This window comes from Cimex lectularius, unplaced genomic scaffold, assembly GCF_000648675.2.
Source record: "Cimex lectularius strain Harlan isolate CLEC.00 unplaced genomic scaffold, Clec_2.1 scaffold42, whole genome shotgun sequence".
Classification (NCBI taxonomy): Eukaryota; Metazoa; Arthropoda; class Insecta; order Hemiptera; family Cimicidae; genus Cimex; species Cimex lectularius.
Genome location: NW_019392754.1, coordinates 1978837 through 1988732, shown reverse-complemented (window position 1 = coordinate 1988732; position 9896 = coordinate 1978837). Strand labels below are relative to the sequence as shown.

Sequence of the window (9896 nt, the reverse complement as noted above, 5' to 3'; positions counted from 1 at the left end):
AATCATTTGTGATGCACGCTGTGTGACTGTACGTGGCGTGCGGTTGACCTCGCATAGATGTGCACACCCTACCAAAACGTGACAAGGCGTCGGGTAGCGTTGCATCTGGTAAGTGTGTTCCCGGCTTAAATTGATATACGCCACCTCTGACAGGAGGAACCAGATATCAGCACTTACCCGTTACTGCCTAGAATAGTGTGCCATTTGAAGGTTGTAAATGTTGGACTGGGATATGTGACTACACTCTAGAGCAGGGGTGCTCAAACGGTCGATCGCGATCGACCAGTCGATGNTGATTCACACACACTTGCAGCCTCTCAGAGTCGATCGTAAGTAGTCTAAAAATATTGAGGTAGATCGCCAGCAGTTCAAGTTTGAGCACCCCTGCTCTAGAGGGTTTGGTAAAGCAAAACAACATAGTTTGCAATAAGCCCAATAAATTAAGGGCATGCTTTGTGATTCTTCCCTTAACGCTAGAAACATATTTTACGTTATGAATCATTCTGTTTTTGACTGTAGAAAGCGATTTGAAGTGAATGGTTACACGATCTAATTTGACACGAGAGAGGAATAGAGAAAAACCTTTCGTAACTTTCCGAAGAAAAAAAACTTTCCTCAGTGCGCTGTAGTAAATCTGAACTCTATCAAAATCGTCGTTTACGTTTATAGCGAAAGTTTGAAATTTGACTATAATGGTCCAAGTTTGAATGAGATATTTACTACAAATTTATTGGCTTAAACGCTGTATCGTGTAGGACTACACTAAATCTAACCGTATTGCTTGCAAATAAATTTGAAATGCTTCAAAACCGGTTTTTTTTATTTGGGGTAATATTTAGTGTAGTATATATATGGAGAATAAAAGACGCAAAGTTTAAGCGGCAGAACTGAAATAGTGTTAGTTTTTGTTTATGGAAAGGAAATTTAGTAATGCCATAGGAAGTGGAAATGATATTATTGTGATAAATGTACTTGTAGAGTCTTATTGAACGTGGGATGTTCGCGTGTTGGGGTCTAATAATCCCCGCGAACCCGGCTCGAAGGCAAAAACTACCGTGTTGTAATCCACGGACCTTTGAAGATTTGTGTTAGACACTTGTTTCTTTAGGCCCCATCAAGATAGGTCGTTATCGTCTTGTTTAATTTGGCCGGGCACGATACAGCAGGGTTTTTCCCCGTCGAGACCCTGCGTCGTCGTGTGCCGGTTTATCAACCCTTTCGCAGGGTATACCCCGTGGTATCGTATTGTCAAGGCGAGATTCAATCTTTGGCGGATGTCGGCGGATGTAGGGCGTGACTCCCGGTGGGAACTGATCAAGGACTCAGTCCCCTCGGGGCCCAGTACAAATACCCAGGTTTTTTATTGTTCCGATTTCCCCCGAGGTGCGCTCCGAGAAACTGCATTTCAAAAAAGGCTCTCTCGGACATACCAAAGTTTTATACTTTCCAACTTACTAACAATAGTCTGAGTATTCAAATTTAATGGATATTTGGTAAAGCAATTTACTCAGTATAACAAATAGTACATCGCTCCCTTCATAAAACTTTCCGTTATAACCATAAATGATATTTTAACAAAACAATATGATAATTAAACGATGAAAACTGAAATAACATATGACTATCATCCATACAATGCTATAAAAATTTATAAGTAATCATCTTAATACAGAAAAGCCTCTACTATGAAACAATATTAAATTCAATCCATTATATTTCGTGGTCCGATTGACCAAATAACTTGTTTCAATTAATTAATCTTTATGTGAGGTATTGGTTAAAATGAAAAAGTTAGTGTCACGAGCGGGATTCGAACCCACGACCTTCGGTTCAATACGTCGCTGCTCTAACTACTTGAGCTATCGTGACCTCGATCCACTCCTACTTCAACCGCCATCTCATCCTACCTTTCGAATTTTCCCTCATTTTTGCCATTTTTCAAATGTGTAATCAGGATTCGATTCAATATAATGATGACGGAAATTCAAATCCTGAAAAAGACCTTATTTTAACACTAGCCTGATTTTACAAGTTTTCTGCACAAAATCCATTTACTGTGAACGATTTATGGTAGATGGTTTATAATTTTTTTGACTAAGTTTTCCGCTTGTGATGGCTTTTCAGCTCCATCAATGTTTTTTTTTTATCACTTTTCGTCTTCTCATTTTCATTTCTAATTGTTGCATAAAAACATAGCAGCATCACGTAAAATAATAAAAACGTACCTTTCATGTTAGTACACAGTAGCTCAAGTTCAAAAGCAGTTGCCAAAAATTGTTTTCTCTTTCGAAACAGCTGGGGAGTGTATGAGGTGCTGAATTGCAATGAAAACATTAATTTGTTGCACCTTATTGTCATTAGCTTTATGACAATTTAAAGTTGATTTACCTTAAGTTGTATATTACATTTTCATTATTTTATGCGTAAATTATAAAGTTTATTTGTCTCCCTTTTCTAGTTGTATTTTTTAATTTTATTGTTTTTGTCTACATATCGAGATTTAAAGATGAGTGTTATCGATTGACGATAAAATAAAATTTAAGGAAATGTAAACATCAAAAAGTTGAAGGAAAAATCTTTAGTATAAGTTTTTGCACGTTTAAAGTTGTTTTTTGCGTATATTAAGGTGTTAATTGCATGTTTTTAGGTTTTTATTGCATGCTTTGTACTTTTTATTGCATGTATTTAGGTTTTGATTGCACGTTTTGGAATTTTTGTCGCACGTTTTGCGGTTTTTTATTGCATTTGCTGCATTTTTTGTACGTTTTAAGGTTTTTAACCCCGGGGACCGCGGTAGCCGAGTGGTTCGCATGAGAGACTCTCACGCCGCGGTCGTGGGTTCGATTCCCACCGTTGCCCCTGGCCCTTTTTTCCCAATAACCCCCCAAATTTGAACACACATATACGAATTTGTCACATGGCTAATATGCATAGTTCATAACGCAAAAAAAAAAAAAAAAAAAAAAAAAGGTTTAAGCCGAAGTTTTTGCATTGTTTAAGATTTTGTAAAGCTTTAACGTTTTCATTGTCCGGTTTTGTACGTTTTGTCAGATTTCTTGTTTTCATTGTGAACTTTTACTTTGTAAGGTTTTGATTGCACGTTTTGGAATTTTTGTCGCACGCTTTGCGGTTTTTATTGCATTTGCTGCATTTTTTGTACGTTTTAAGGTTTTAGCCCAAGTTTTTGCATTGTTTGAGATTTTGTAAAGCTTTAACGTTTTCATTGTACGGTTTTGTACGTTTTGTCAGATTTCTTGTTTTCATTGTGCATTTTTACTTTTTAAGGTTATGATTGCACGTTTTAGAATTTTTGTCGCACGTTTTGCGGTTTTTATTGCATTTGCTTCATTTTTTGTACGTTTTAAGTTGTTAGCCCAAGTTGTTGCACTGTTTGAGAATTTGTAATGCTTTAACGTTTTCATTGTACGGTTTTGTACGTTTTGTCAGATTTCTTGTTTTCATTGTGCATTTTTACTTTTTAAGGTTATGATTGCACGTTTTGGAATTTTTGTCGCACGTTTTGCGGTTTTTATTGAATTTGCTGCAGTTTTTGTACGTTTTAAGGTTTTAGCCCATGTTTTTGTACTGTTTGAAATTTTGTAAAGCTTTAACGTTTTCATTGTACGGTTTTGTACGTTTTGTCAAATTTCTTGTTTTCCTCGTGCATTTTTACTTTTTAAGGTTTTATTGCACGTTTTGGTATGTTCTGAAAATTTATGATTCGAAATTCCGATCTTCATTTATTGCAAATTATTGTTAACGCTTGGTAACATAATGGTGCGGGATGTTTATAGTGCTTTGTCCTGTTTTTATATAAATATTTTTTTATTGTCATACATTATTTCTGAAAAAGTTTAAAATCATATTCTTTATTTTTCATGGATAGTAAAACGCAGTCTTTATCGTCCCTGACTCTCGTACCCGCCCCTGAGGGTCTACTCTTGTCACTTTGTAGGCATGCTTGTGTGCTCTGTTGATCATAGTGTGGTATTCACAATTTATTAGCTGCTCTTCACGCTTCCCATCATGTACTCTTTTAAAACCAACTCCCATCAACATCAACCCGAGTAAAGCTCAACAAAAACAAAATATCCAATAGTTAGGTAAATTGCTAAGATCGACAAATGTGCGTATAACGTGGGCAATGACTACACCCCAACCAGATACCTTAGAAAATCTATTAAACCTACTTCCATTGTAAATATATTCAACAAAATTTAGAAAAAGCTCGTGGAAACTCCAAAATAAATATTAGGGCTAAACATTACCAGGCATTCAACAATAAAACAACCTCAGACATTACTAAAATTGGTACTGACAACATGAACCCGACAATATATTTTGTATATACAGTTTGAACGGAAAATAAAGTAGAAAAAATAGAGACGTAAGAAAAATGGAAGAAGAAATAAGTAATAAAAAGAAAGAATAAAAAATCAACAAAATCGACCCGTGGGAGTATCTGACACATCATATAATAAGTATATATTCTTACTTAAGTTAACAAGATCAACATATTTCTCCAGCTCAGAATTGGTTCGTAAAAAAACAAAAGGAGAAATGGACAAAATCCATAGGCGCTAGGCAGCGTGAACTGGTGGTTAAAGATCCTCTCACCTGGCAAACACATCGCTACAGTTAGACAGCTGCAAAAACTCACGTACGTGTGACCGGCTTCTGAAAAAACAAACAAAAATGATGAAGGATGAATTCGATGATGAAGCAACGAAAAGGAAGAAACCGCCATCCACATCATCAATGAGATGGAGATCACTGGATGGTGGAGAAAAGTTGATTGATGAACTATGAACAATGTATTTTTTGAGGGAACGAAGCGGTTAGAAAATTTCAGAAGCGATGGCAAGAATCGAACTTACGTACGCCTCGTCTACGAGCCCATGACAACCCAAAACTGATTATATGACACAAACTACTAATAAAACATAAAAGAAAACATAATCTATGTAATAAAATGGTGGCAATTATTACAGGTCACTGTTCCCTGAGCTCAAGAAAAAACCATGGTTTTCAGAAGGTGATAGCCCAGAAGGAATGACAAAGGAGTTCTATTCTACTATTTTTAGACTGAAGAGAAATCATGGCCTATGGGGTAGCTACAAGAAGAGAATCGGTTTGGCATCGTCTGCGAACTGTCCCACTTGCGATTGCCATTCAAATCCTTTCCACATAATTTTTGAATGTCCAGAATATCAAAATGAAAGAGACAAACTGTTAAAAAATCTGAGCAAAGTCCCAAACATTTCAAAACCAATAAACTTAGAATCTGTCCTAATAAGCAACAATCCATCAGCTTTCAACATAATCTATGAATTTCTAAGTCGATAAACGTTTCTTTTTGATTATCTTCAAGCATGAAAATTTAGAAGATGAGAAGATGATGGAGCTGAATGAGAGGTGCGGGCGCGCGGCGGGTACCTGGGCCTGGTCGGCCGATCACGCTCGACAGTAAAGTTAAAATAAAAGAAAACTTCATGGGTAATATGCCAGCGTAAACCCCCCCCCCAAAAAAAAAAGTTAATTATATTTCTAATGCAACTGATATTTATAACTTTCAATTAATTAAGGTTTTTTGTTGAAATAAAAAGTGAATGTGACGAGCGGGATTCGAACCCACGACCCTCGGCTAGATACGCCGCTGCTCTACCACTTGAGCTACCGTGACTTCGATCCACTTGGACACTAACTTCCGATCTCAATCTCACCTTTTGAATTTTCCCTCCTTTTTGCCATTAGGTATTAATTGTCAAGCGAGCCACGAAATCTAGTGAATTTGATATTTATAACGTTTATTAGGACCTCTATTTAATTGAATACTAACTCGTAACATGATGACATTTTTTATTTATTTTTTGGAAGTTTTATACAGAGTGAAAATCGTACTTGATATGGTTATTTCTTATTTCATTTTTTAAATAATCTTAAGTGCAATTTCCCAATTTTTATTCTACTTTTAATTTCAACGTGCTTTACATATGTAAAATTGCTCACATGATGTCATTGTTTACACAGCATTTTTTATACAAAATTTAATTTAATTGGTTACAGAAACAAAAAAAAGTTAAATGGGGATGGTACACGGTTACAATTTGTATGTTTTTAGTATCAAGACGTCAACAGAATCCTTCCACGGTTAGCAACTCGATTTATCCGTAGGTGATATGTATGCCTAGAAAAGGAAAAGCAGTACACGATGTCTCGACGTGACGATTTAAACGTCGATGAGATAATTAGCAGTCTTTTGGAAGCTCGCCACCTGAAACCAGGTAAATATATCAATTTGGATGAAAGCGACATAATCGGACTCTGCACAAAATCGATGGATATATTTCTCTCACAGCCGAATCTACTGGAATTAAAAGCCCCTCTTAAAATCTGTGGCGACACGCATGGACAGTACTTCGATCTACTTCGACTCTTCGAAGCTTGTGGCTTTCCGCCCGAGTCCAATTATTTATTCCTGGGAGATTACGTCGACAGGGGTAAGCAATCTATAGAGACGATTTGTTTACTTTTGGCTTACAAAATTAAATACCCGGAGAACTTTTTCTTGCTTCGAGGAAACCACGAGTGCGCAACGATCAGCAGAGTTTACGGCTTTTTCGACGAATGCGTGCGCAGGTACAATGTGAGGTTGTGGAAAATTTTCACCGACTGTTTTAACTGTTTTCCGGTGGTGGCTATAGTGAGCAGCAAAATTTTCTGTTGTCACGGAGGCCTCAGCCCGTCGTTGGTAAACATGGCCCAGATAAGAAACTTAAAACGGCCGATGCCCATTCCTGATCACGGCTTGATGTGCGACCTCCTATGGTCGGATCCAGACGAAAACGTCACGGGATGGGGGAAAAACGACCGTGGCATATCGTACACTTTCGGCGCCGACGTTGTCAACGACTTCCTGGAAAAACACGACTTAGACATTATTTGCAGAGCTCACCAAGTGGTGGAGGACGGTTACGAGTTCTTCGCCGATAAAAAGTTAGTTACGGTATTTTCAGCCCCCAATTATTGCGGAGAATTTAATAACGCAGCAGCCATCATGTCCGTCGACGATTCGCTTCTCTGCTCCTTCCAAATCCTGGAACCGTGACGAAAAATATACTTAATAAATTTTGTGCCGAATAAAACAAAGCCGTCGCGAATGTGCATTGCTCCTTAGTTTCTCTTTTAACACATGTTTTGTGCAAAAATAACTAAAAATGTTTTGAGCATGTGTAAAGTCGAATTTATACTAAGTTTTATAAGGAGGTCGAAATTTTACACCAATGTATTATTCTCACAAAAATTCTCCATTTTTTATAGGTCAGTGTACTGTGCTTTCATGGTGTAATTACAATTAGTCATAAATTATATTCTTGAGCAAATTTCAAACACCATGCATTCAATACATAGCATACGTTAAAAAATGACTTGGATCTGGTTTTAAAATAAAAAAGGTTGTTCAAAAAATAATGCAGGTTTAAGATTGTAAAACTAAAAAAAAATCATACATCACCCTCCATACACTTTTTCCAACATGATGGAACTTCTCTATATCCATTTGAATAAAATTCTGTAACTCAATAAATTGATCAATAATTTTTTTATGTTTTAAACGTTGTCCAGGTGTCTGGAAAAATGGTAGTTGATAGGCGAGAAGTCTTCAGAATAGAACAGTTAGAGGCTTTAGAAAATGTGGTGCTCCTTCTCCTTTGTGAAACCAATGTCTTGAACATCTGCTGTTATCGTAGTGAATCCATTTTTCGGCATAGGTAAGGTGCAGAAAAGGTTCCTTTCCTGTACCTTAACAGATCCGCAATACGTTAAAAATGTATCATCAGAAGAAGTTTTTCTTGACATGCAACTTATTGTGACGGGGACCGCGGTAGCCGAGTGGTTAGCATGAGAGACTCTCACGCCGCGGTCGTGTGTTCGATTCCCACCGTCGCCTCTGGCCCTTTTTTCACAATAACCCCCCCAAATTTGAACACACATATATGAATTGTCACATGGCTAATATGCATAGTTCATAACGCCAAAAAATTTCACAACACAATCAAAATTCGGGACATCGACGTTTTCTTCATTGTCCACCCAAGTTTCAGATAAAATCAGTATAGTCGAACATTGTGTAACAGTATCATCGAGATCCAAAGCATGTGCCCGTAAACTTTGACAATTTAATGAATATATTGGCCCTTTCTATTGGAAATGAAGTTTATTAAAACATCAGTGATTGTTTGAAGCTTGTTAAGTGATAGCCTTTTGAATTCATTTTGTAAATCAATGAGTGATTAAATTATTACGATGAATTACAATCAAAGAATAATGGCTAATATGCATAGTTCATAACGCAAAAAAAAAAGTGACGGTTTTATTTTTAAGATTAATTAAGGTTTTTAGTTGAGATGAAAAAAAGCTAATGGCACGAGAGGGATTCGAACCCACGACCTTCGGCTTGATACGCCGCTGCTCTACCACCTGAGCTATCGTGACCTCCTGAACCTGATCTGAAGTATTAATTGGTCAAGCGGACCACGAAATTAGTGAATTTATTTTTAAGCATGAGAATGCCAGGCCCCACTCAGGATCGCTGATGACTCCTTGGAACGGGCTTCAATTCAATGTTTGGATTGCCAGCATATAGTCGCGACTGAAACCTTTGAGACGAGTTGTCAAACAGGGTAAAAAGCTTTGGAAAATGTGGTGCTGCTTCACCTTTGTGAAACCAATGTTCAGAACATGTGCTGTTATCGTTGTGAATCCATTTTACATAACAGGTATAGGTACATATATTTCTATCCAGAAAAGGTTCGTTTCTTCATCAAGGGTACCCTAACACTCCGCAATACATTAAAAATGTGTAATGAGAAGAGGTTTTTTCTTATATGCAAATTATTGGCGACGGTTTTATTTTTAAACATCACAATGCCAGGCCCCACTCAGATTGGTGGGTGATTTCTTGGAACGGGCTTCAATGTTTTGAGTGGCCAGCATAAAGTCACGATTGAAACCCCATCGAACACCTTTGGGACGAGTTGTCAAACAGCGTAAAAGTCGCCCAGTGATGCCAGAGGATTGGCAGGAATTAGGCAAGGCGCTGTTGGTGGAATATGAAAATATTCCAAAGTACTACATTCAAAATCTCATAAAATCTATGCAACGTCGAATCCAAGCGGTGATCAACGAAAGATGTAGAAATACGTCGTAGCAACTTTTTTGGTAAAATAGTTTTATTTTTTTTATTTTTTATTTAGCTATGTCCTATATTTTTCTTTTAATATACAGGGTGAATTGCTACTCGTGCTACAAACTTCTCCAGTAGATTCTTCACCCTAAAATGAACAAAAAAGTTCATATTGTCCATGGTCCGATTCTCAACCATTTCAGAGTAATTTCGCTTTTTATCGATTTTGAAAGATATCACGTCCTGGCGTCGGAAAATCGTGATATCTTTTAATCTAAACATTTCTCTGAAAATCTAATAGCACCGTTGAAATTCCCGTTAATTTTTCAATAAGAAGATGACGGTGGCAAAATGTTTGGGCTAATTTTTTGTGTTTTATTTCAGCCAGAACTACAAAAAGAGTGGAAAATTGTGTAAATCGGAAAGTGTATAAAGTAATCCAGAGTTTCTAATTTTAGTCTCAGAAGGCAGCAAATTTGAGGAAAACTACCTGATTTAATAACGCTTCCAACGCACTCGTCATTTTCTTATTTAGTGGTTGTGAGACCAAGATGTTGATGACAAAAAGAGAAAAAATGGTGGTTCAAGGATTGCTAATGTTTGAGAGTGACTTGCTACTCGTGCTACAAACTTCACCAGTAGATTCTTGACCCTAAAATGAACAAAAAAGTTCATATTGACCATGGTCCGATTCTCAACCATTTCAGAGTAA

At 37.0% G+C, this 9896-nt stretch overlaps 1 pseudogene; it reads left to right on the top strand.

Annotated features, from left to right (window-relative positions):
- The first annotated feature begins 5933 nt into the window (after window positions 1-5933).
- LOC106673920 lies at window positions 5934-7550 on the top strand (annotated as a pseudogene).
- The last annotated feature ends 2346 nt before the right edge of the window (window positions 7551-9896 follow it).